This window comes from Salvelinus namaycush, unplaced genomic scaffold (genome assembly GCF_016432855.1).
Source record: "Salvelinus namaycush isolate Seneca unplaced genomic scaffold, SaNama_1.0 Scaffold949, whole genome shotgun sequence".
Lineage (NCBI taxonomy): Eukaryota > Metazoa > Chordata > Actinopteri > Salmoniformes > Salmonidae > Salvelinus > Salvelinus namaycush.
Genome location: NW_024061696.1, coordinates 59,842 through 85,593, shown reverse-complemented (window position 1 = coordinate 85,593; position 25,752 = coordinate 59,842). Strand labels below are relative to the sequence as shown.

The 25,752-nt window shown below is 40.2% G+C and overlaps 4 non-coding genes and 4 pseudogenes across 4 annotated transcripts; all 8 read left to right on the top strand.

Moving 5' to 3' along the window:
* The first annotated feature begins 2,063 nt into the window (after positions 1–2,063).
* Positions 2,064–2,182, top strand: LOC120043514. Its single transcript, XR_005476471.1, has one exon. It is a non-coding gene; the product is annotated as a 5S ribosomal RNA (ribosomal RNA).
* Positions 2,183–2,875: 693 nt separating this feature from the next.
* On the top strand, positions 2,876–3,025 carry LOC120043532 (annotated as a pseudogene).
* Positions 3,026–8,362: 5,337 nt separating this feature from the next.
* Positions 8,363–8,481, top strand: LOC120043524. Its single transcript, XR_005476474.1, has one exon. It is a non-coding gene; the product is annotated as a 5S ribosomal RNA (ribosomal RNA).
* A 693-nt stretch (positions 8,482–9,174) lies between these two features.
* Positions 9,175–9,324, top strand: LOC120043531 (annotated as a pseudogene).
* A 5,389-nt stretch (positions 9,325–14,713) lies between these two features.
* Positions 14,714–14,832, top strand: LOC120043513. Its single transcript, XR_005476470.1, has one exon. It is a non-coding gene; the product is annotated as a 5S ribosomal RNA (ribosomal RNA).
* Positions 14,833–15,525: 693 nt separating this feature from the next.
* On the top strand, positions 15,526–15,676 carry LOC120043537 (annotated as a pseudogene).
* A 5,592-nt stretch (positions 15,677–21,268) lies between these two features.
* LOC120043512 lies at positions 21,269–21,387 on the top strand. Its single transcript, XR_005476469.1, has one exon. It is a non-coding gene; the product is annotated as a 5S ribosomal RNA (ribosomal RNA).
* Positions 21,388–22,082: 695 nt separating this feature from the next.
* LOC120043530 lies at positions 22,083–22,232 on the top strand (annotated as a pseudogene).
* The last annotated feature ends 3,520 nt before the right edge of the window (positions 22,233–25,752 follow it).

Genomic DNA, 25,752 nt, shown 5'->3' with positions numbered 1-25,752 from the left:
CCCACATAGGCTTCAGGTTGAATTGAGAGGTGCAGTCAATGTATTCCTATGGAGCGACATGTCATTGTAAATTGTTTGATGTAAACACCAGCTTTTAACTGTTAAGGGTTAATGCCACAAGGTCAAGGTTAGGCTTGCACAGATTGGGAGGACCTTAAGAACATTCCTGAGGTGAAATTGTGCTTCTAACCTTAACGGTTCTCTCTCTGTCTCCCAAAAGCAAATAAAATTGACATGAGGTCAAAAGGTCATTTGGGTCCATTTTCTTGTAACGGTCGCTGCGCTCAGACCGAGCGAGCTACGGTCAAGCGGGGCATCTCGTTGAACTCGGCACGGCCTGGAGATAATAGTCATGCCATTGCAGGCTTTGTGTGTCTTTAAGCACCGTACTTTTTCACTCCATCCTTCCTTTTTGTGTGTGTGTGTGTTTGTGTGAGAGAGCTTTTCTTTGACATCTGTTGGGAAAAAAGACTGATTACACTTCATGAGGGTTGTCTAATCACACAAGTGAAGTTTTGAAAAGATCTGACCTTTATTACCCTTCAAACCTGACCCTATGCACCATTTTAAGGTACTTCCAGTTGACATAGGAAGCTGAACGTGAACACATACCCTCCTTGGGGTAGGCTCTTATTTAATATTGAGTTTTAAGTCTTTATGTTAAGAACTGACTTATTAACAGAGGGTTAAATGAGTGTGTGTTACTTCATAAAATCACATAAAATCACAGAATTCTCGCAGAGCTTCGAGACCCACTTTAAAAATGTTCGTGTGAACAAACTGCAACTGGATCTGTGAATTTTTTGAAAAAAAAATTCCTCTTCGTGAACATCACCAAATGGACAATGTACGATTTCTCTTAAATTACGATAGATAAACGGCTGGTTCTTTTTTTCCTGACACCGTATGCTTATGTACTTTGACGTGAAGCGGTCAAATTGCACCCTACTTTGCGTTTTTGACCTTTAATCCCAGAAAAATGGCCATAACTCAAAAAGCGCAGAGGCCTCGACGCCATCTTGTTCGGGGCCAACTTCCCTTTACTCCAAACCTACGCTCGCCGAGTTTCGTCTTCGAAATATTTTCAGTTTAGGAGAAAAGGCCGCGCTCGTTTGCCCCGTGTTCGTGCGCCTGCAATATGATTTATTTGCCCCCTTGTGGGAATTTTCGAGAATGCGGAGTCCAAGTCAAAAATTTGTTATTTTTATAAAACGGTGACCGAACGTCCGAGACGATTTCTTCGATGACTTCCTGAAAGAGCTCCCCCCCGCCCTCGGCCCGACGCCGTCCGCGATTTTCTGAGACGAAGTCGGACGTCTAGTAAGGGACCGTACATTCGCAATGGGAGAATCTTCACCGATCATATGGCTCCCGTCTCACACTTCCCTTAAGGTATGTTAATGATAAACTGTTGCTTGGCGGCAGGCTTAAGGATGACTTGAGTCAACCGACTGTGCTTATGGAGATCTTTGAAGTCAGTTGTGAAAGAGACTTTGTGGACCAATCGAAAGGTGGAAACATTTGTTTGTAGCAAAACATTGTTGGCATTTTGTCTAAACATTATGTTGCGAAATGCAGCATTGTATTTATGCCACGCTGGTACTTCAATCAAGAGATAGTTGAGAAGCCACTCTAACCCCCCCGGTCATGATGTGTCATACGCGCCCCATGCGCTTCCAATATGAAATTGTCCATACATGCGTTCCTCCTTAGCACAGAACAATGCAATAGGTTTTCAACATCCAGAGCTTTTGTGTATTTATTGTGGCTAGTAGGATAGCTGCATGGGAAACTGTTGCTGATGATGTATTTGTCAGAAGTCATTGTATTTGTCCGTTTTTTCCCACAAGGCTGAAATATGTGCCCTCGCTTAGAAATGTTTGCAAGGTTTGTTTGTATTTCATCCAACTATCTGTGCTAAAAAGTGATGGCTACAGTATATGTAATTTCTTCCACTTTTTGAGTGAGCCAAAGTTCAAGCTGCTTATCTAATTGGTGAGAATGCAATGTCTGTTTATCAGACTCACTTTGACTTTATATGGTGTACCAAGAGATGTACCTTTGCTTACGGCCATACCAGCCTGAATATGCCCGATCTCGTCTGATCTCGGAAGCTAAGCAGGGTCGGGCCTGGTTAGTACTTGGATGGGAGACCGCCTGGGAATACCAGGTGCTGTAAGCCTTTTGTCCACTAGGGGGTGTGGCATTATTTCATCAGCAACACTGCCTTGTAGTAAGCATTTGATGCTGAATTGACTAAATGCAGCTTCTATGGGCTAGTCTCCCCTGCCCTTTTAATACGATCAAAGTTCCTTGTGTTGTCAGGGAGCAACTGCCTTTTATGCATAAGACAAATAAGAATATTGTTACTGAATGCAGCTTGTGTGTGCTCTGTGCTCCCTCGCCCTGTTCAAATGATCAAAGGAAATAATGCTGGTGAGGAGTGGAACTGGACTGGTGTCTGATGGCCCTGTGTTTTCCATGTTGGAATTACAACCCTTCTTTTATGGAGTAAATCAAAAGCACAAGAGAATCTGAGATGTTATCGATAATAAATCAATTGGTTTCATGCATTTGTCTGTGTGTGTGTGTGTGTGTCTGAATGTGATTGTATTTCGTCATATCGCAAACATTTGTGATATCAGATAGGTTAAGATATTAAAAAGTAATTGGTGATTTTTTCGACAGTGTTGCATGATGGGAATCTAGTGGTTCACTGATATAATCTAGTAAACAAAATAAACTACTTTTTCACCACTCTGTGTGCAAGTGCATTCCTAAACGGCATTTAACGCAGGTCGATGTGATATGATATTATCACAACAAAAAGTGGTTCCCGTTAGCGGAAAATGTTGGCACTGGAGAGACTTGCCCTCCACTAAGCAGAAGAGATACTGTGATCAAGAAGTTGGTTGACCCAGTGTGGGGCTCAGCCATTCCACTCTGGCTGGGCTGACCCCTTTTGAATTTTCCAAATGTGGGAATCTCGAATGCAAAATTTATGGTAGTGGTCGTTTGCAAAATTTATGGTAGTGGTCGTTTGCGCTGTACCCTGATATCTTTGTAAGGGAAGTCCCCCCTCAATTGTACAAAATAACATGGCAACTTATTGGCACCGAGCGGACCATATACACGATGGGATTGTGTGGGATTTCACATTACATCCGGCGCTGTTTCGTCCAAAGTTGATGACAAATGCCATATTGTAAATGAGCTGTGTAACACCCCAAAAATCCTATAGTGGGCGAGTGTGTTCCATCTTAATTTTTCATAGGCTTACTGTAACGCAAGTCAAGACCCCAGAGCCAAATTTTGAAATTTTGAAAGTTGAAAGTTTTGGCAAAAACTTATCACCCCCTTTTATGTCAATTACACATGTACTGTATGAAAATACTTTTGTCAAATTTTATTAACATAATTTTTTGGACATTTTTATTTGGACTTAAGGAATATGTTTTGTGCATTTGGAATGTGATTTCATAGGAAGTCAAAAGTCAAAAGTCAAAAATGTCAAATATTTGGAAAAAATTTATCACCCCCTTTAAAAAAGTGCTTTCTGGACCGTTTTTTGAAATTCTTTCGATTTTTATGTCAATTACACATGTATAAGAACTGTATGAAAATACTTTAGTCACATTTTACTGTCATAATTTTTTATAAATGTTTACTTGTACTTAAGGAATATGTTTTGTGCATTTGCAATCTGATTTAATACGAAGTCAAAAATGTGAATAAATTAGAAAAAACGTATCACCCCCCAAACCTCCATAAATCACTCAGGCCAGCACCCATTGATTTGGGGCCATAGTATAGTGCTCCCATGGACGTCTGGATGACACCTAAAAGCATTTAAAACCGTTTTGAAAAATGACGCCTGGTAACCCAAAACATGAAACATAGAATATTTTTTGACTTTGTTTGGAAACCTCCATAAATCACTCAGGCCGTACCCCATTGACTCGAGAAGAAAAAACATAAAATATTTTCCAGAAAAAAAACAGAATATTTTCTGAGTTTTTGTGAAAACCTCCATAAAACACTCAGGCCAGCCCCCATTGATTTTTGGCCGTAGAATAGTGCTCCCAGAGCGGGTATGAAGGTCTGGATGCTCCCTAAATGCAATTTCAACCATCTTGAAACATGGCACCTGGTAACCCCAAAAAAATACCAGGTGCACGAACAGTTTGGACTTGTGTGTGTGTGTGTGAGCTTTTCTTTGACATCTGTTTAGAGAAATGACTGATTTACAGTTCATGAAGGTTGCCTAATCACACACTTAAAGTTTTGGAAAGATCTGACTTTTTTAACCCTTTGAAACAGCACCTATGACCCCATTTTAAGGCACTTCCGGTTGGCACAGGAAGCTATAAGTAAATACCTATCCTGATCGGGGTATGCTTTTACAGAATCCTGAGTTTTAAGTCTATACGTTAAGAACTGACTGATTTACAAAGGGTTGAATGCACTATATATCACAAACTGCTGGTTGGGTATGGCAAAACACTTTTAGGGTGATTTTATCACTTCCGGTTGCTCCAGGAAGCTTAGAATCAACACAGGTAGACCTCATAGTGGCTTGATGGATTGTCATTGAAGACAGGTTCATAAGACATTCATAACCCACATAGGGTTTATTTAAAGAATGCACGTTACATTTGCATATGATTCAACAGTGAAAAACATCACATCATATTGCAAACATAACACACTGTTGAATCATATTGCAAACACACACTGTTACATTTGCAATATGATGTGTTGAATCATATTGCAAACATAACACACACTGTTACGTTTGCAATATGATGTGTTGGATCATATTGCAAACATAACACACACTGTTACATTTGCAATATGATGTGTTGAATCATATTGCAAACATAACACACACTGTTACGTTTGCAATATGATGTGTTGAATCATATTGCAAACATAACACACACTGTTACATTTGCAATATGATGTGTTGAATCATATTGCAAATCTAACGTGCATTTGCAATATGATGTGATGTTGAATCATATTGCAAATGTAACGTACATTCTCTTAAATACTTTAGAAATGCAAAAGTCAACGTCCTGATGACCTCAGGATGGCCGGGCAGTGATAGTGGTTCCTCTCCATCGCTCGTTGTGTTAAATTTCATCATGTCGCTTTTTGTGATGGTACCCCCCCGTTGAAACATATTGCAAATGTACAAAAGTCAAGTAGCAAGTCGGTGTCCATCAGTCAATTAGATATATTCAGACACCAAACTGATACCATCTGACACCAAACTCACTTTTACCAACTCCTTTAGAAGCCAACTATCACATATTTCAGAGCAGGCCCAAAATTCACAGCGCCTTCTATTTAAACCATAATAAAACAAATAATACGTAGTTATGTTCTAGCTGCGGGTCCAATATTCACATTATGTTTAGCCCTATGTGAGGCGACCTGGAATCCCAAGTTTCGGCTCGATAGGTCATTCGGTGCCCGAGCAAAACCCTAATTGGTGCTGAAAATCCACTTTTTTCCATGCCTTGCTACGGGGTGCTTGAATGAGCAATCGGACAGAATCGTTGAGGTCCATCTCTATGGGCCGAGCCGGTTTCAATGCACCTAGTCTTGAGACTCTGGGACTTTTCTAAATGTCGCCAGTTTCGTTGAGCTCAAAATGAATTGAAAACATTGCAAATACACGAGGCTGTTTATCGGTCTGAGAACCTTCTAGAGCCACATAACTCACCGTGCACAATCGACCTGAGGTCTAGAACAGGTTTGTAAAGTTTCAGAACTCTAGGTCTGACGGTTCTTTAAAAGTTGGAACAAAACTAACTACTACAGGCACTGTCTGCCTCTTAACCCCTCAGTGTGTCCCTCCATCATTTCTGTGTGGGTGTGTTTTTTTTTTTTTTTTAATCTGATGGGATGAATGACTGATTTACAGTTCAGGAGGGTTGTCTATTCACATATATGAAGTTTTGGAAAGATTTGACATTTTTATCCCTTTGAAACAGCCCATTTGACACCAATTAAGGCACTTCCGGTTTGCACAGGAAGCTAAAAGTAAACACTTATCATTACTGGAGTATGCTTTTACAGAATCCTGAGTTTTATGTCTGTATGTTAAAAATTGACTGATTTACATAGGGCTGAATGCACTATTTCTCTCAAACTGCAGGTTGGCTATGGCAAACACTTTTAGGGTGATTTAACCACTTCCTGTTGCTCCAGGAAGCTTAGAATCGACACAGGTAGACCTCATGGTGGCCTGATGGACTGACATCAAAGACAGGTTCATAAGACATTCATAACCCACATAGGCTTCCGGTTGAATTGAGAGGTGCAGTCAATGTATTCCTATGGAGCGACATGTCATTGTAAATTGTTTGATGTAAACACCAGCTTTTAACTGTTAAGGGTTAATGCCACAAGGTCAAGGTTAGGCTTGCACAGATCGGGAGGACCTTAAGAACATTCCTGAGGTGAAATTGTGCTTCTAACCTTAACGGTTCTCTCTCTGTCTCCCAAAAGCAAATAAAATTGACATGAGGTCAAAAGGTCATTTGGGTCCATTTTCTTGTAACGGTCGCTGCGCTCAGACCGAGCGAGCTACGGTCAAGCGGGGCATCTCGTTGAACTCGGCACGGCCTGGAGATAATAGTCATGCCATTGCAGGCTTTGTGTGTCTTTAAGCACCGTACTTTTTCACTCCATCCTTCCTTTTTGTGTGTGTGTGTGTTTGTGTGAGAGAGCTTTTCTTTGACATCTGTTGGGAAAAATGACTGATTACACTTCATGAGGGTTGTCTAATCACACAAGTGAAGTTTTGAAAAGATCTGACCTTTATTACCCTTCAAACCTGACCCTATGCACCATTTTAAGGTACTTCCAGTTGACATAGGAAGCTGAACGTGAACACATACCCTCCTTGGGGTAGGCTCTTATTTAATATTGAGTTTTAAGTCTTTATGTTAAGAACTGACTTATTAACAGAGGGTTAAATGAGTGTGTGTTACTTCATAAAATCACATAAAATCACAGAATTCTCGCAGAGCTTCGAGACCCACTTTAAAAATGTTCGTGTGAACAAACTGCAACTGGATCTGTGAATTTTTTGAAAAACAATTTCCTCTTCGTGAACATCACCAAATGGACAATGTACGATTTCTCTTAAATTACGATAGATAAACGGCTGGTTCTTTTTTTCCTGACACCGTATGCTTATGTACTTTGACGTGAAGCGGTCAAATTGCACCCTACTTTGCGTTTTTGACCTTTAATCCCAGAAAAATGGCCATAACTCAAAAAGCGCAGAGGCCTCGACGCCATCTTGTTCGGGGCCAACTTCCCTTTACTCCAAACCTACGCTCGCCGAGTTTCGTCTTCGAAATATTTTCAGTTTAGGAGAAAAGGCCGCGCTCGTTTGCCCCGTGTTCGTGCGCCTGCAATATGATTTATTTGCCCCCTTGTGGGAATTTTCGAGAATGCGGAGTCCAAGTCAAAAATTTGTTATTTTTATAAAACGGTGACCGAACGTCCGAGACGATTTCTTCGATGACTTCCTGAAAGAGCTCCCCCCCGCCCTCGGCCCGACGCCGTCCGCGATTTTCTGAGACGAAGTCGGACGTCTAGTAAGGGACCGTACATTCGCAATGGGAGAATCTTCACCGATCATATGGCTCCCGTCTCACACTTCCCTTAAGGTATGTTAATGATAAACTGTTGCTTGGCGGCAGGCTTAAGGATGACTTGAGTCAACCGACTGTGCTTATGGAGATCTTTGAAGTCAGTTGTGAAAGAGACTTTGTGGACCAATCGAAAGGTGGAAACATTTGTTTGTAGCAAAACATTGTTGGCATTTTGTCTAAACATTATGTTGCGAAATGCAGCATTGTATTTATGCCACGCTGGTACTTCAATCAAGAGATAGTTGAGAAGCCACTCTAACCCCCCCGGTCATGATGTGTCATACGCGCCCCATGCGCTTCCAATATGAAATTGTCCATACATGCGTTCCTCCTTAGCACAGAACAATGCAATAGGTTTTCAACATCCAGAGCTTTTGTGTATTTATTGTGGCTAGTAGGATAGCTGCATGGGAAACTGTTGCTGATGATGTATTTGTCAGAAGTCATTGTATTTGTCCGTTTTTTCCCACAAGGCTGAAATATGTGCCCTCGCTTAGAAATGTTTGCAAGGTTTGTTTGTATTTCATCCAACTATCTGTGCTAAAAAGTGATGGCTACAGTATATGTAATTTCTTCCACTTTTTGAGTGAGCCAAAGTTCAAGCTGCTTATCTAATTGGTGAGAATGCAATGTCTGTTTATCAGACTCACTTTGACTTTATATGGTGTACCAAGAGATGTACCTTCGCTTACGGCCATACCAGCCTGAATATGCCCGATCTCGTCTGATCTCGGAAGCTAAGCAGGGTCGGGCCTGGTTAGTACTTGGATGGGAGACCTCCTGGGAATACCAGGTGCTGTAAGCCTTTTGTCCACTAGGGGGTGTGGCATTATTTCATCAGCAACACTGCCTTGTAGTAAGCATTTGATGCTGAATTGACTAAATGCAGCTTCTATGGGCTAGTCTCCCCTGCCCTTTTAATACGATCAAAGTTCCTTGTGTTGTCAGGGAGCAACTGCCTTTTATGCATAAGACAAATAAGAATATTGTTACTGAATGCAGCTTGTGTGTGCTCTGTGCTCCCTCGCCCTGTTCAAATGATCAAAGGAAATAATGCTGGTGAGGAGTGGAACTGGACTGGTGTCTGATGGCCCTGTGTTTTCCATGTTGGAATTACAACCCTTCTTTTATGGAGTAAATCAAAAGCACAAGAGAATCTGAGATGTTATCGATAATAAATCAATTGGTTTCATGCATTTGTCTGTGTGTGTGTGTGTGTGTCTGAATGTGATTGTATTTCGTCATATCGCAAACATTTGTGATATCAGATAGGTTAAGATATTAAAAAGTAATTGGTGATTTTTTCGACAGTGTTGCATGATGGGAATCTAGTGGTTCACTGATATAATCTAGTAAACAAAATAAACTACTTTTTCACCACTCTGTGTGCAAGTGCATTCCTAAACGGCATTTAACGCAGGTCGATGTGATATGATATTATCACAACAAAAAGTGGTTCCCGTTAGCGGAAAATGTTGGCACTGGAGAGACTTGCCCTCCACTAAGCAGAAGAGATACTGTGATCAAGAAGTTGGTTGACCCAGTGTGGGGCTCAGCCATTCCACTCTGGCTGGGCTGACCCCTTTTGAATTTTCCAAATGTGGGAATCTCGAATGCAAAATTTATGGTAGTGGTCGTTTGCAAAATTTATGGTAGTGGTCGTTTGCGCTGTACCCTGATATCTTTGTAAGGGAAGTACCCCCTCAATTGTACAAAATAACATGGCAACTTATTGGCACCGAGCGGACCATATACACGATGGGATTGTGTGGGATTTCACATTACATCCGGCGCTGTTTCGTCCAAAGTTGATGACAAATGCCATATTGTAAATGAGCTGTGTAACACCCCAAAAATCCTATAGTGGGCGAGTGTGTTCCATCTTAATTTTTCATAGGCTTACTGTAACGCAAGTCAAGACCCAAGAGTCATATTTTGAAATTTTGAAATTTTGAAAGTTTTGGCAAAAACTTATCACCCCCTTAAAAAAGTGCTTTCTGGACCGTTTTTCGAAATTCTTTCGATTTTTATGTCAATTACACATGTGTAAGAACTGTATGAAAATACTTTTGTCAAATTTTATTAACATAATTTTTTGGACATTTTTATTTGGACTTAAGGAATATGTTTTGTGCATTTGGAATGTGATTTCATAGGAAGTCAAAAGTCAAAAGTCAAAAATGTCAAATATTTGGAAAAAATTTATCACCCCCTTTAAAAAAGTGCTTTCTGGACCGTTTTTTGAAATTCTTTCGATTTTTATGTCAATTACACATGTATAAGAACTGTATGAAAATACTTTAGTCACATTTTACTGTCATAATTTTTTATAAATGTTTACTTGTACTTAAGGAATATGTTTTGTGCATTTGCAATCTGATTTAATACGAAGTCAAAAATGTGAATAAATTAGAAAAAACGTATCACCCCCCAAACCTCCATAAATCACTCAGGCCAGCACCCATTGATTTGGGGCCGTAGTATAGTGCTCCCATGGACGTCTGGATGACACCTAAAAGCATTTAAAACCGTTTTGAAAAATGACGCCTGGTAACCCAAAACATGAAACATAGAATATTTTTTGACTTTGTTTGGAAACCTCCATAAATCACTCAGGCCGTACCCCATTGACTCGAGAAGAAAAAACATAAAATATTTTCCAGAAAAAAAACAGAATATTTTCTGAGTTTTTGTGAAAACCTCCATAAAACACTCAGGCCAGCCCCCATTGATTTTTGGCCGTAGAATAGTGCTCCCAGAGCGGGTATGAAGGTCTGGATGCTCCCTAAATGCAATTTCAACCATCTTGAAACATGGCACCTGGTAACCCCAAAAAAATACCAGGTGCACGAACAGTTTGGACTTGTGTGTGTGTGTGTGAGCTTTTCTTTGACATCTGTTTAGAGAAATGACTGATTTACAGTTCATGAAGGTTGCCTAATCACACACTTAAAGTTTTGGAAAGATCTGACTTTTTTAACCCTTTGAAACAGCACCTATGACCCCATTTTAAGGCACTTCCGGTTGGCACAGGAAGCTATAAGTAAATACCTATCCTGATCGGGGTATGCTTTTACAGAATCCTGAGTTTTAAGTCTATACGTTAAGAACTGACTGATTTACAAAGGGTTGAATGCACTATATATCACAAACTGCTGGTTGGGTATGGCAAAACACTTTTAGGGTGATTTTATCACTTCCGGTTGCTCCAGGAAGCTTAGAATCAACACAGGTAGACCTCATAGTGGCTTGATGGATTGTCATTGAAGACAGGTTCATAAGACATTCATAACCCACATAGGGTTTATTTAAAGAATGCACGTTACATTTGCATATGATTCAACAGTGAAAAACATCACATCATATTGCAAACATAACACACTGTTGAATCATATTGCAAACACACACTGTTACATTTGCAATATGATGTGTTGAATCATATTGCAAACATAACACACACTGTTACGTTTGCAATATGATGTGTTGGATCATATTGCAAACATAACACACACTGTTACATTTGCAATATGATGTGTTGAATCATATTGCAAACATAACACACACTGTTACGTTTGCAATATGATGTGTTGAATCATATTGCAAACATAACACACACTGTTACATTTGCAATATGATGTGTTGAATCATATTGCAAATCTAACGTGCATTTGCAATATGATGTGATGTTGAATCATATTGCAAATGTAACGTACATTCTCTTAAATACTTTAGAAATGCAAAAGTCAACGTCCTGATGACCTCAGGATGGTCCGGGCAGTGATAGTGGTTCCTCTCCATCGCTCGTTGTGTTAAATTTCATCATGTCGCTTTTTGTGATGGTACCCCCCCGTTGAAACATATTGCAAATGTACAAAAGTCAAGTAGCAAGTCGGTGTCCATCAGTCAATTAGATATATTCAGACACCAAACTGATACCATCTGACACCAAACTCACTTTTACCAACTCCTTTAGAAGCCAACTATCACATATTTCAGAGCAGGCCCAAAATTCACAGCGCCTTCTATTTAAACCATAATAAAACAAATAATACGTAGTTATGTTCTAGCTGCGGGTCCAATATTCACATTATGTTTAGCCCTATGTGAGGCGACCTGGAATCCCAAGTTTCGGCTCGATAGGTCATTCGGTGCCCGAGCAAAACCCTAATTGGTGCTGAAAATCCACTTTTTTCCATGCCTTGCTACGGGGTGCTTGAATGAGCAATCGGACAGAATCGTTGAGGTCCATCTCTATGGGCCGAGCCGGTTTCAATGCACCTAGTCTTGAGACTCTGGGACTTTTCTAAATGTCGCCAGTTTCGTTGAGCTCAAAATGAATTGAAAACATTGCAAATACACGAGGCTGTTTATCGGTCTGAGAACCTTCTAGAGCCACATAACTCACCGTGCACAATCGACCTGAGGTCTAGAACAGGTTTGTAAAGTTTCAGAACTCTAGGTCTGACGGTTCTTTAAAAGTTGGAACAAAACTAACTACTACAGGCACTGTCTGCCTCTTAGCCCCTCAGTGTGTCCCTCCATCATTTCTGTGTGGGTGTGTTTTTTTTTTTTTTTTTAATCTGATGGGATGAATGACTGATTTACAGTTCAGGAGGGTTGTCTATTCACATATATGAAGTTTTGGAAAGATTTGACATTTTTATCCCTTTGAAACAGCCCATTTGACACCAATTAAGGCACTTCCGGTTTGCACAGGAAGCTAAAAGTAAACACTTATCATTACTGGAGTATGCTTTTACAGAATCCTGAGTTTTATGTCTGTATGTTAAAAATTGACTGATTTACATAGGGCTGAATGCACTATTTCTCTCAAACTGCAGGTTGGCTATGGCAAACACTTTTAGGGTGATTTAACCACTTCCGGTTGCTCCAGGAAGCTTAGAATCGACACAGGTAGACCTCATGGTGGCCTGATGGACTGACATCAAAGACAGGTTCATAAGACATTCATAACCCACATAGGCTTCAGGTTGAATTGAGAGGTGCAGTCAATGTATTCCTATGGAGCGACATGTCATTGTAAATTGTTTGATGTAAACACCAGCTTTTAACTGTTAAGGGTTAATGCCACAAGGTCAAGGTTAGGCTTGCACAGATCGGGAGGACCTTAAGAACATTCCTGAGGTGAAATTGTGCTTCTAACCTTAACGGTTCTCTCTCTGTCTCCCAAAAGCAAATAAAATTGACATGAGGTCAAAAGGTCATTTGGGTCCATTTTCTTGTAACGGTCGCTGCGCTCAGACCGAGCGAGCTACGGTCAAGCGGGGCATCTCGTTGAACTCGGCACGGCCTGGAGATAATAGTCATGCCATTGCAGGCTTTGTGTGTCTTTAAGCACCGTACTTTTTCACTCCATCCTTCCTTTTTGTGTGTGTGTGTGTTTGTGTGAGAGAGCTTTTCTTTGACATCTGTTGGGAAAAATGACTGATTACACTTCATGAGGGTTGTCTAATCACACAAGTGAAGTTTTGAAAAGATCTGACCTTTATTACCCTTCAAACCTGACCCTATGCACCATTTTAAGGTACTTCCAGTTGACATAGGAAGCTGAACGTGAACACATACCCTCCTTGGGGTAGGCTCTTATTTAATATTGAGTTTTAAGTCTTTATGTTAAGAACTGACTTATTAACAGAGGGTTAAATGAGTGTGTGTTACTTCATAAAATCACATAAAATCACAGAATTCTCGCAGAGCTTCGAGACCCACTTTAAAAATGTTCGTGTGAACAAACTGCAACTGGATCTGTGAATTTTTTGAAAAAAAAATTCCTCTTCGTGAACATCACCAAATGGACAATGTACGATTTCTCTTAAATTACGATAGATAAACGGCTGGTTCTTTTTTTCCTGACACCGTATGCTTATGTACTTTGACGTGAAGCGGTCAAATTGCACCCTACTTTGCGTTTTTGACCTTTAATCCCAGAAAAATGGCCATAACTCAAAAAGCGCAGAGGCCTCGACGCCATCTTGTTCGGGGCCAACTTCCCTTTACTCCAAACCTACGCTCGCCGAGTTTCGTCTTCGAAATATTTTCCGTTTAGGAGAAAAGGCCGCGCTCGTTTGCCCCGTGTTCGTGCGCCTGCAATATGATTTATTTGCCCCCTTGTGGGAATTTTCGAGAATGCGGAGTCCAAGTCAAAAATTTGTTATTTTTATAAAACGGTGACCGAACGTCCGAGACGATTTCTTCGATGACTTCCTGAAAGAGCTCCCCCCCGCCCTCGGCCCGACGCCGTCCGCGATTTTCTGAGACGAAGTCGGACGTCTAGTAAGGGACCGTACATTCGCAATGGGAGAATCTTCACCGATCATATGGCTCCCGTCTCACACTTCCCTTAAGGTATGTTAATGATAAACTGTTGCTTGGCGGCAGGCTTAAGGATGACTTGAGTCAACCGACTGTGCTTATGGAGATCTTTGAAGTCAGTTGTGAAAGAGACTTTGTGGACCAATCGAAAGGTGGAAACATTTGTTTGTAGCAAAACATTGTTGGCATTTTGTCTAAACATTATGTTGCGAAATGCAGCATTGTATTTATGCCACGCTGGTACTTCAATCAAGAGATAGTTGAGAAGCCACTCTAACCCCCCCGGTCATGATGTGTCATACGCGCCCCATGCGCTTCCAATATGAAATTGTCCATACATGCGTTCCTCCTTAGCACAGAACAATGCAATAGGTTTTCAACATCCAGAGCTTTTGTGTATTTATTGTGGCTAGTAGGATAGCTGCATGGGAAACTGTTGCTGATGATGTATTTGTCAGAAGTCATTGTATTTGTCCGTTTTTTCCCACAAGGCTGAAATATGTGCCCTCGCTTAGAAATGTTTGCAAGGTTTGTTTGTATTTCATCCAACTATCTGTGCTAAAAAGTGATGGCTACAGTATATGTAATTTCTTCCACTTTTTGAGTGAGCCAAAGTTCAAGCTGCTTATCTAATTGGTGAGAATGCAATGTCTGTTTATCAGACTCACTTTGACTTTATATGGTGTACCAAGAGATGTACCTTCGCTTACGGCCATACCAGCCTGAATATGCCCGATCTCGTCTGATCTCGGAAGCTAAGCAGGGTCGGGCCTGGTTAGTACTTGGATGGGAGACCGCCTGGGAATACCAGGTGCTGTAAGCCTTTTGTCCACTAGGGGGTGTGGCATTATTTCATCAGCAACACTGCCTTGTAGTAAGCATTTGATGCTGAATTGACTAAATGCAGCTTCTATGGGCTAGTCTCCCCTGCCCTTTTAATACGATCAAAGTTCCTTGTGTTGTCAGGGAGCAACTGCCTTTTATGCATAAGACAAATAAGAATATTGTTACTGAATGCAGCTTGTGTGTGCTCTGTGCTCCCTCGCCCTGTTCAAATGATCAAAGGAAATAATGCTGGTGAGGAGTGGAACTGGACTGGTGTCTGATGGCCCTGTGTTTTCCATGTTGGAATTACAACCCTTCTTTTATGGAGTAAATCAAAAGCACAAGAGAATCTGAGATGTTATCGATAATAAATCAATTGGTTTCATGCATTTGTCTGTGTGTGTGTGTGTGTGTCTGAATGTGATTGTATTTCGTCATATCGCAAACATTTGTGATATCAGATAGGTTAAGATATTAAAAAGTAATTGGTGATTTTTTCGACAGTGTTGCATGATGGGAATCTAGTGGTTCACTGATATAATCTAGTAAACAAAATAAACTACTTTTTCACCACTCTGTGTGCAAGTGCATTCCTAAACGGCATTTAACGCAGGTCGATGTGATATGATATTATCACAACAAAAAGTGGTTCCCGTTAGCGGAAAATGTTGGCACTGGAGAGACTTGCCCTCCACTAAGCAGAAGAGATTACTGTGATCAAGAAGTTGGTTGACCCAGTGTGGGGCTCAGCCATTCCACTCTGGCTGGGCTGACCCCTTTTGAATTTTCCAAATGTGGGAATCTCGAATGCAAAATTTATGGTAGTGGTCGTTTGCAAAATTTATGGTAGTGGTCGTTTGCGCTGTACCCTGATATCTTTGTAAGGGAAGTCCCCCCTCAATTGTACAAAATAACATGGCAACTTATTGGCACCGAGCGGACCATATACACGATGGGATTGTGTGGGATTTCACATTACATCCGGCGCTGTTTCGTCCAAAGTTGATGACAAATGCCATATTGTAAATGAGCTGTGTAACACCCCAAAAATCCTATAGTGGGCGAGTGTGTTCCATCTTAATTTTTCATAGGCTTACTGTAACGCAAGTCAAGACCCAAGAGTCATATTTTGAAATTTTGAAATTTTGAAAGTTTTGGCAAAAACTTATCACCCCCTTAAAAAAGTGCTTTCTGGACCGTTTTTCGAAATTCTTTCGATTTTTATGTCAATTACACATGTGTAAGAACTGTATGAAAATACTTTTGTCAAATTTTATTAACATAATTTTTTTTACATTTTTATTTGGACTTAAGGAATATGTTTTGTGCATTTGGAATGTGATTTCTTAGGAAGTCAAAAGTCAAAAGTCAAAAATGTCAAAAATTTGGAAAAAAACGTATCACCCCCTTTAAAAAAGTGCTTTCTGGACCGTTTTTCGAAATTCTTTCGATTTTTATGTCAATTACACATGTGTAAGAACTGTATGAAAATACTTTTGTCAAATTTTATTAACATAATTTTTTGGACATTTTTATTTGGACTTAAGGAATATGTTTTGTGCATTTGGAATGTGATTTCATAGGAAGTCAAAAGTCAAAAGTCAAAAATGTCAAATATTTGGAAAAAATTTATCACCCCCTTTAAAAAAGTGCTTTCTGGATCGTTTTTTGAAATTCTTTCGATTTTTATGTCAATTACACATGTATAAGAACTGTATGAAAATACTTTAGTCACATTTTACTGTCATAATTTTTTATAAATGTTTACTTGTACTTAAGGAATATGTTTTGTGCATTTGCAATCTGATTTAATACGAAGTCAAAAATGTGAATAAATTAGAAAAAAACGTATCACCCCCCAAACCTCCATAAATCACTCAGGCCAGCACCCATTGATTTGGGGCCGTAGTATAGTGCTCCCATGGACGTCTGGATGACACCTAAAAGCATTTAAAACCGTTTTGAAAAATGACGCCTGGTAACCCAAAACATGAAACATAGAATATTTTTTGACTTTGTTTGGAAACCTCCATAAATCACTCAGGCCGTACCCCATTGACTCGAGAAGAAAAAACATAAAATATTTTCCAGAAAAAAAACAGAATATTTTCTGAGTTTTTGTGAAAACCTCCATAAAACACTCAGGCCAGCCCCCATTGATTTTTGGCCGTAGAATAGTGCTCCCAGAGCGGGTATGGAGGTCTGGATGCTCCCTAAACGCAATTTCAACCATCTTGAAACATGGCACCTGGTAACCCCAAAAAAATACCAGGTGCACGAACAGTTTGGACTTGTGTGTGTGTGTGTGAGCTTTTCTTTGACATCTGTTTAGAGAAATGACTGATTTACAGTTCATGAAGGTTGCCTAATCACACACTTAAAGTTTTGGAAAGATCTGACTTTTTAACCCTTTGAAACAGCACCTATGACCCCATTTTAAGGCACTTCCGGTTGGCACAGGAAGCTATAAGTAAATACCTATCCTGATCGGGGTATGCTTTTACAGAATCCTGAGTTTTAAGTCTATACGTTAAGAACTGACTGATTTACAAAGGGTTGAATGCACTATATATCACAAACTGCTGGTTGGGTATGGCAAAACACTTTTAGGGTGATTTTATCACTTCCGGTTGCTCCAGGAAGCTTAGAATCAACACAGGTAGACCTCATAGTGGCTTGATGGATTGTCATTGAAGACAGGTTCATAAGACATTCATAACCCACATAGGGTTTATTTAAAGAATGCACGTTACATTTGCATATGATTCAACAGTGAAAAACATCACATCATATTGCAAACATAACACACTGTTGAATCATATTGCAAACACACACTGTTACATTTGCAATATGATGTGTTGAATCATATTGCAAACATAACACACACTGTTACGTTTGCAATATGATGTGTTGGATCATATTGCAAACATAACACACACTGTTACATTTGCAATATGATGTGTTGAATCATATTGCAAACATAACACACACTGTTACGTTTGCAATATGATGTGTTGAATCATATTGCAAACATAACACACACTGTTACATTTGCAATATGATGTGTTGAATCATATTGCAAATCTAACGTGCATTTGCAATATGATGTGATGTTGAATCATATTGCAAATGTAACGTACATTCTCTTAAATACTTTAGAAATGCAAAAGTCAACGTCCTGATGACCTCAGGATGGCCGGGCAGTGATAGTGGTTCCTCTCCATCGCTCGTTGTGTTAAATTTCATCATGTCGCTTTTTGTGATGGTACCCCCCCGTTGAAACATATTGCAAATGTACAAAAGTCAAGTAGCAAGTCGGTGTCCATCAGTCAATTAGATATATTCAGACACCAAACTGATACCATCTGACACCAAACTCACTTTTACCAACTCCTTTAGAAGCCAACTATCACATATTTCAGAGCAGGCCCAAAATTCACAGCGCCTTCTATTTAAACCATAATAAAACAAATAATACGTAGTTATGTTCTAGCTGCGGGTCCAATATTCACATTATGTTTAGCCCTATGTGAGGCGACCTGGAATCCCAAGTTTCGGCTCGATAGGTCATTCGGTGCCCGAGCAAAACCCTAATTGGTGCTGAAAATCCACTTTTTTCCATGCCTTGCTACGGGGTGCTTGAATGAGCAATCGGACAGAATCGTTGAGGTCCATCTCTATGGGCCGAGCCGGTTTCAATGCACCTAGTCTTGAGACTCTGGGACTTTTCTAAATGTCGCCAGTTTCGTTGAGCTCAAAATGAATTGAAAACATTGCAAATACACGAGGCTGTTTATCGGTCTGAGAACCTTCTAGAGCCACATAACTCACCGTGCACAATCGACCTGAGGTCTAGAACAGGTTTGTAAAGTTTCAGAACTCTAGGTCTGACGGTTCTTTAAAAGTTGGAACAAAACTAACTACTACAGGCACTGTCTGCCTCTTAGCCCCTCAGTGTGTCCCTCCATCATTTCTGTGTGGGTGTGTTTTTTTTTTTTTTTTAATCTGATGGGATGAATGACTGATTTACAGTTCAGGAGGGTTGTCTATTCACATATATGAAGTTTTGGAAAGATTTGACATTTTTATCCCTTTGAAACAGCCCATTTGACACCAATTAAGGCACTTCCGGTTGCACAGGAAGCTAAAAGTAAACACTTATCATTACTGGAGTATGCTTTTACAGAATCCTGAGTTTTATGTCTGTATGTTAAAAATTGACTGATTTGCATAGGGCTGAATGCACTATTTCTCTCAAACTGCAGGTTGGCTATTGGCAAACACTTTTAGGGTGATTTAACCACTTCCGGTTGCTCCAGGAAGCTTAGAATCGACACAGGTAGACTCATGGTGGCCTGATGGACTACATCAAAGACAGGTTCATAAGACATTCATACCCACAGAGGCTTCAGGTTGAATTGAGAGGTGCAGTCAAATGTATTCCTAGGGGCGACATGTCATTGTAAATTGTTTGATGTAAACACCAGCTTTTAACTGTTAAGGGGTTAATGCCACAAGTTCAAGGTTAGGCTTGCACAGATCGGGAGGACCTAAGAAACATTCCTGATGTGAAATTGTGCTTCTAACCTTAACGGTTTTCTCTCTCTGTCTCCCAAAAGCAAATAAAATTGTACATGAGGTCAAAAGGTCATTTGGGTCCATTTCTTGTAACGGTCGCTGCGCTCAGACCGAGCGAGCTACGGTCAAGCGGGGGAATACATCGTGAACTCACGGCAAACACAGGCTGTGTCTTTAAGCACCGTACTTTTTCACCCTCCATCCTTTCCTGTTGTGTTTGTGTGTGTAGCTTTTCTTTGACATCTGTTGGGAAAAATGACTGATTACACTTCATGAGGGTTGTCTAATCACACAAGTGAAGTTTTGAAAAGATCTGACCTTTATTACCCTTCAAACCTGACCCTATGCACCATTTTAAGGTACTTCCAGTTGACATAGGAAGCTGAACGTGAACACATACCCTCCTTGGGGTAGGCTCTTATTTAATATTGAGTTTTAAGTCTTTATGTTAAGAACTGACTTATTAACAGAGGGTTAAATGAGTGTGTGTTACTTCATAAAATCACATAAAATCACAGAATTCTCGCAGAGCTTCGAGACCCACTTTAAAAATGTTCGTGTGAACAAACTGCAACTGGATCTGTGAATTTTTTGAAAAAAAAATTCCTCTTCGTGAACATCACCAAATGGACAATGTACGATTTCTCTTAAATTACGATAGATAAACGGCTGGTTCTTTTTTTCCTGACACCGTATGCTTATGTACTTTGACGTGAAGCGGTCAAATTGCACCCTACTTTGCGTTTTTGACCTTTAATCCCAGAAAAATGGCCATAAACTCAAAAAGCGCAGAGGCCTCGACGCCATCTTGTTCGGGGCCAACTTCCCTTTACTCCAAACCTACGCTCGCCGAGTTTCGTCTTCGAAATATTTTCCGTTTAGGAGAAAAGGCCGCGCTCGTTTGCCCCGTGTTCGTGCGCCTGCAATATGATTTATTTGCCCCCTTGTGGGAATTTTCGAGAATGCGGAGTCCAAGTCAAAAATTTGTTATTTTTTATAAAACGGTGACCGAACGTCCGAGACGATTTCTTCGATGACTTCCTGAAAGAGCTCCCCCCCGCCCTCGGCCCGACGCCGTCCGCGATTTTCTGAGACGAAGTCGGACGTCTAGTAAGGGGACCGTACATTCGCAATGGGAGAATCTTCACCGATCATATGGCTCCCGTCTCACACTTCCCTTAAGGTATGTTAATGATAAACTGTTGCTTGGCGGCAGGCTTAAGGATGACTTGAGTCAACCGACTGTGCTTATGGAGATCTTTGAAGTCAGTTGTGAAAGAGACTTTGTGGACCAATCGAAAGGTGGAAACATTTGTTTGTAGCAAAACATTGTTGGCATTTTGTCTAAACATTATGTTGCGAAATGCAGCATTGTATTTATGCCACGCTGGTACTTCAATCAAGAGATAGTTGAGAAGCCACTCTAACCCCCCCGGTCATGATGTGTCATACGCGCCCCATGCGCTTCCAATATGAAATTGTCCATACATGCGTTCCTCCTTAGCACAGAACAATGCAATAGGTTTTCAACATCCAGAGCTTTTGTGTATTTATTGTGGCTAGTAGGATAGCTGCATGGGAAACTGTTGCTGATGATGTATTTTGTCAGAAGTCATTGTATTTGTCCGTTTTTTCCCACAAGGCTGAAATATGTGCCCTCGCTTAGAAATGTTTGCAAGGTTTGTTTGTATTTCATCCAACTATCTGTGCTAAAAAGTGATGGCTACAGTATATGTAATTTCTTCCACTTTTTGAGTGAGCCAAAGTTCAAGCTGCTTATCTAATTGGTGAGAATGCAATGTCTGTTTATCAGACTCACTTTGACTTTATATGGTGTACCAAGAGATGTACCTTTCGCTTACGGCCATACCAGCCTGAATATGCCCGATCTCGTCTGATCTCGGAAGCTAAGCAGGGTCGGGCCTGGTTAGTACTTGGATGGGAGACCGCCTGGGAATACCAGGTGCTGTAAGCCTTTTGTCCACTAGGGGGTGTGGCATTATTTCATCAGCAACACTGCCTTGTAGTAAGCATTTGATGCTGAATTGACTAAATGCAGCTTCTATGGGCTAGTCTCCCCTGCCCTTTTAATACGATCAAAGTTCCTTGTGTTGTCAGGGAGCAACTGCCTTTTATGCATAAAACAAATAAGAATATTGTTACTGAATGCAGCTTGTGTGTGCTCTGTGCTCCCTCGCCCTGTTCAAATGATCAAAGGAAATAATGCTGGTGAGGAGTGGAACTGGACTGGTGTCTGATGGCCCTGTGTTTTCCATGTTGGAATTACAACCCTTCTTTTATGGAGTAAATCAAAAGCACAAGAGAATCTGAGATGTTATCGATAATAAATCAATTGGTTTCATGCATTTGTCTGTGTGTGTGTGTGTGTGTGTCTGAATGTGATTGTATTTCGTCATATCGCAAACATTTGTGATATCAGATAGGTTAAGATATTAAAAAGTAATTGGTGATTTTTTCGACAGTGTTGCATGATGGGAATCTAGTGGTTCACTGATATAATCTAGTAAACAAAATAAACTACTTTTTCACCACTCTGTGTGCAAGTGCATTCCTAAACGGCATTTAACGCAGGTCGATGTGATATGATATTATCACAACAAAAAGTGGTTCCCGTGAGCGGAAAATGTTGGCACTGGAGAGACTTGCCCTCCACTAAGCAGAAGAGATACTGTGATCAAGAAGTTGGTTGACCCAGTGTGGGGCTCAGCCATTCCACTCTGGCTGGGCTGACCCCTTTTGAATTTTCCAAATGTGGGAATCTCGAATGCAAAATTTATGGTAGTGGTCGTTTGCAAAATTTATGGTAGTGGTCGTTTGCGCTGTACCCTGATATCTTTGTAAGGGAAGTCCCCCCTCAATTGTACAAAATAACATGGCAACTTATTGGCACCGAGCGGACCATATACACGATGGGATTGTGTGGGATTTCACATTACATCCGGCGCTGTTTCGTCCAAAGTTGATGACAAATGCCATATTGTAAATGAGCTGTGTAACACCCCAAAAATCCTATAGTGGGCGAGTGTGTTCCATCTTAATTTTTCATAGGCTTACTGTAACGCAAGTCAAGACCCAAGAGTCATATTTTGAAATTTTGAAATTTTGAAAGTTTTGGCAAAAACTTATCACCCCCCTTAAAAAGTGCTTTCTGGACCGTTTTTCGAAATTCTTTCGATTTTTATGTCAATTACACATGTGTAAGAACTGTATGAAAATACTTTTGTCAAATTTTATTAACATAATTTTTTGGACATTTTTATTTGGACTTAAGGAATATGTTTTGTGCATTTGGAATGTGATTTCATAGGAAGTCAAAAGTCAAAAGTCAAAAATGTCAAATATTTGGAAAAAATTTATCACCCCCTTTAAAAAAGTGCTTTCTGGACCGTTTTTTGAAATTCTTTCGATTTTTATGTCAATTACACATGTATAAGAACTGTATGAAAATACTTTAGTCACATTTTACTGTCATAATTTTTTATAAATGTTTACTTGTACTTAAGGAATATGTTTTGTGCATTTGCAATCTGATTTAATACGAAGTCAAAAATGTGAATAAATTAGAAAAAACGTATCACCCCCCAAACCTCCATAAATCACTCAGGCCAGCACCCATTGATTTGGGGCCGTAGTATAGTGCTCCCATGGACGTCTGGATGACACCTAAAAGCATTTAAAACCGTTTTGAAAAATGACGCCTGGTAACCCAAAACATGAAACATAGAATATTTTTTGACTTTGTTTGGAAACCTCCATAAATCACTCAGGCCGTACCCCATTGACTCGAGAAGAAAAAACATAAAATATTTTCCAGAAAAAAAACAGAATATTTTCTGAGTTTTTGTGAAAACCTCCATAAAACACTCAGGCCAGCCCCCATTGATTTTTGGCCGTAGAATAGTGCTCCCAGAGCGGGTATGGAGGTCTGGATGCTCCCTAAACGCAATTTCAACCATCTTGAAACATGGCACCTGGTAACCCCAAAAAAATACCAGGTGCACGAACAGTTTGGACTTGTGTGTGTGTGTGTGAGCTTTTCTTTGACATCTGTTTAGAGAAATGACTGATTTACAGTTCATGAAGGTTGCCTAATCACACACTTAAAGTTTTGGAAAGATCTGACTTTTTTAACCCTTTGAAACAGCACCTATGACCCCATTTTAAGGCACTTCCGGTTGGCACAGGAAGCTATAAGTAAATACCTATCCTGATCGGGGTATGCTTTTACAGAATCCTGAGTTTTAAGTCTATACGTTAAGAACTGACTGATTTACAAAGGGTTGAATGCACTATATATCACAAACTGCTGGTTGGGTATGGCAAAACACTTTTAGGGTGATTTTATCACTTCCGGTTGCTCCAGGAAGCTTAGAATCAACACAGGTAGACCTCATAGTGGCTTGATGGATTGTCATTGAAGACAGGTTCATAAGACATTCATAACCCACATAGGGTTTATTTAAAGAATGCACGTTACATTTGCATATGATTCAACAGTGAAAAACATCACATCATATTGCAAACATAACACACTGTTGAATCATATTGCAAACACACACTGTTACATTTGCAATATGATGTGTTGAATCATATTGCAAACATAACACACACTGTTACGTTTGCAATATGATGTGTTGGATCATATTGCAAACATAACACACACTGTTACATTTGCAATATGATGTGTTGAATCATATTGCAAACATAACACACACTGTTACGTTTGCAATATGATGTGTTGAATCATATTGCAAACATAACACACACTGTTACATTTGCAATATGATGTGTTGAATCATATTGCAAATCTAACGTGCATTTGCAATATGATGTGATGTTGAATCATATTGCAAATGTAACGTACATTCTCTTAAATACTTTAGAAATGCAAAAGTCAACGTCCTGATGACCTCAGGATGGCCGGGCAGTGATAGTGGTTCCTCTCCATCGCTCGTTGTGTTAAATTTCATCATGTCGCTTTTTGTGATGGTACCCCCCCGTTGAAACATATTGCAAATGTACAAAAGTCAAGTAGCAAGTCGGTGTCCATCAGTCAATTAGATATATTCAGACACCAAACTGATACCATCTGACACCAAACTCACTTTTACCAACTCCTTTAGAAGCCAACTATCACATATTTCAGAGCAGGCCCAAAATTCACAGCGCCTTCTATTTAAACCATAATAAAACAAATAATACGTAGTTATGTTCTAGCTGCGGGTCCAATATTCACATTATGTTTAGCCCTATGTGAGGCGACCTGGAATCCCAAGTTTCGGCTCGATAGGTCATTCGGTGCCCGAGCAAAACCCTAATTGGTGCTGAAAATCCACTTTTTTCCATGCCTTGCTACGGGGTGCTTGAATGAGCAATCGGACAGAATCGTTGAGGTCCATCTCTATGGGCCGAGCCGGTTTCAATGCACCTAGTCTTGAGACTCTGGGACTTTTCTAAATGTCGCCAGTTTCGTTGAGCTCAAAATGAATTGAAAACATTGCAAATACACGAGGCTGTTTATCGGTCTGAGAACCTTCTAGAGCCACATAACTCACCGTGCACAATCGACCTGAGGTCTAGAACAGGTTTGTAAAGTTTCAGAACTCTAGGTCTGACGGTTCTTTAAAAGTTGGAACAAAACTAACTACTACAGGCACTGTCTGCCTCTTAGCCCCTCAGTGTGTCCCTCCATCATTTCTGTGTGGGTGTGTTTTTTTTTTTTTTTTTATCTGATGGGATGAATGACTGATTTACAGTTCAGGAGGGTTGTCTATTCACATATATGAAGTTTTGGAAAGATTTGACATTTTTATCCCTTTGAAACAGCCCATTTGACACCAATTAAGGCACTTCCGGTTTGCACAGGAAGCTAAAAGTAAACACTTATCATTACTGGAGTATGCTTTTACAGAATCCTGAGTTTTATGTCTGTATGTTAAAAATTGACTGATTTACATAGGGCTGAATGCACTATTTCTCTCAAACTGCAGGTTGGCTATGGCAAACACTTTTAGGGTGATTTAACCACTTCCTGTTGCTCCAGGAAGCTTAGAATCGACACAGGTAGACCTCATGGTGGCCTGATGGACTGACATCAAAGACAGGTTCATAAGACATTCATAACCCACATAGGCTTCAGGTTGAATTGAGAGGTGCAGTCAATGTATTCCTATGGAGCGACATGTCATTGTAAATTGTTTGATGTAAACACCAGCTTTTAACTGTTAAGGGTTAATGCCACAAGGTCAAGGTTAGGCTTGCACAGATCGGGAGGACCTTAAGAACATTCCTGAGGTGAAATTGTGCTTCTAACCTTAAC